General features: G+C 33.9%; 1 protein-coding gene across 1 annotated transcript in view; it reads left to right on the top strand.

The window, feature by feature from the left end:
• The window catches only part of STAC (SH3 and cysteine rich domain), a 271,988-nt gene that overhangs the window by 146,736 nt on the left and 123,271 nt on the right, over positions 1-1,981 (top strand). The gene's annotated exons all lie outside the window — the stretch shown is intronic.

Below are 1,981 nucleotides of genomic sequence, written 5' to 3'. Positions count from 1 at the left end.
CTGTCTGTGATAGGATAATATCCATCTCTGACAGAGAAGACCAAGGAGCTCTGGTAGCATAGTGGTTATGAATCGGCCTGCAAACCGCAAGGTCAGCAGTTCAAAACTACCAGCTGATCCATGGGAGAAAGTTGGAGCTTTCTTCTCCTGTAAAGATTTACAGCCTCGGAAACCCTATACAGGGTCACTATGAGTTGAAACTGACTCCGTGGCACACAACAACAGAGAAGACCAGTAAATACCACTATTATTCAAATTTACACACCTACCACTAAAGCCAGTGAGGATGGAACAGAAGAATTCTACCAACTTTTTCAATCTGAAATCGATCAAACACGCAATCAAGATGTATTGCTCATCACTGGTAATTGGAATGCAAAGGTTGGAAACAAAGAGGATCAGTAGTCGGAAAATATGGCCTTGGTAATAGAAATGATGCTGGAGAGTGCATGCTAGAATTCTGAAAAACCAATGATTTGTTCATTTCAAATACCTTCTTTAGAGATCATAAGAGATGACTAAACACATGGACCTTACCTGATGGAATACATAGAAATCAAATGACTAATAATCATGAACATTTCTTCATATATTTATTGGCTACCTAGATGTCTTCATTGGTGATGTGTCAGTTCATGTCCTCTGTACATTTTTTAATTGAGTCATTTACCTTTTTCTTGTAGAGTTGTTGTAGTTTTCTATAAACTGTAGAGATTAGTCTCTTGTTTGATTTGTCATTGCAAAAAAATATTTCCCAATCTGTGGACTCCTTTTCTACTCTTTTGGTGTAATCTTTTGATGCATATAATTGTCTAACTTTTAGGACTTCATAGTCACCTATTTTGTCTTGTACCATTTGTATATTTTTAGAAATGTTTAACAGCATATTTATGCCATGTACTAGAGCCTCTAGGTTTGTTCTTATTTTTTCATTAATGATCTTTATAGTTATAGGTTTTACCTTTGGGTCTTTAATCCACATTGTTTGTTTTTTTATATATGGTGTGAGATGTGGGTCTTATATATGGTGTGAGATGTGGGTCTTCTTTCATTCTTCTGCACAAGTGTTTCCAGTTTTGTCAGCACCATTTACTGAAGAGACTAGCTCTTCCTCATGTAATGTGTTTTGGCCCTTTGTCAAAGATCAACTGACTGTATGTGGATGGATTTACTTCTGGGATATCTCAATTCAGTTCCATTTATCCATGTATCTTTCATTGTACCAGTACCAAGCTGTTTGGACCAAGTAAATTTTCAGATCAGGAAGTGAGAAGCCACCAACTTTGTTTTTCTTCTTAAGTAATGCTTTACTTATCCTTCCTTTGTATATAAATATAGTGATCAGTTTTTCCCATCTTTTTAAAGAATGATGTTGGAATCTGGATTGGGATTGTGGTATATCTATAGATTGCTTTGGGAATTGTTGACATTTTCACAATGTTAAGCCTTCCAATCCATGAGCATGGTATTTTCTTCTATTTTTATAAATCTCTTTTGGTTTCTCATAGTAGTGTTTTGCAGTTTTCATTGTTTAGGCCCTACCAATATTTGTTAAATAATTCTTTTCACTGTAATTTGAAAAGTCACTTTTAACACTAAATTCTTAAAGATGCTTAAGTATATTTTAATTTTTCAATATCCTTTATTTATAGCGTACTTGTTCAGTACCAATAACTCTCTGATTTTATTTTGTGCTTCACTGTGGGTTCTTTTCCAAAAATAATTTGGCTATTCTCAAGCATTTACTCTTCAGGAATAATTTTAGAATCATTGTGTGAAGTCCCTCAGTCAAATCTCATTGAGATTTCAACTGGAATTGTGGTACATTTGCATAACTATTTCTAGAAAATGAGCATCTTTTCAATAATATTTGTTACATAAAAATAGCAAACTGAGTAATAGTAGCATCAGACATCTTTGAATTCTTTCAGAATTAAAGAGAAATTCATTCAGTAAATATTTGTAGAGTATCTGCTCTGTT

This window comes from Chrysochloris asiatica, unplaced genomic scaffold (assembly GCF_000296735.1).
Source record: "Chrysochloris asiatica unplaced genomic scaffold, ChrAsi1.0 scaffold00127, whole genome shotgun sequence".
Classification (NCBI taxonomy): Eukaryota; Metazoa; Chordata; class Mammalia; order Afrosoricida; family Chrysochloridae; genus Chrysochloris; species Chrysochloris asiatica.
The sequence above is the reverse complement of the archived record's forward strand: the minus strand, read 5'-3'. Positions and strand labels throughout refer to the sequence as shown.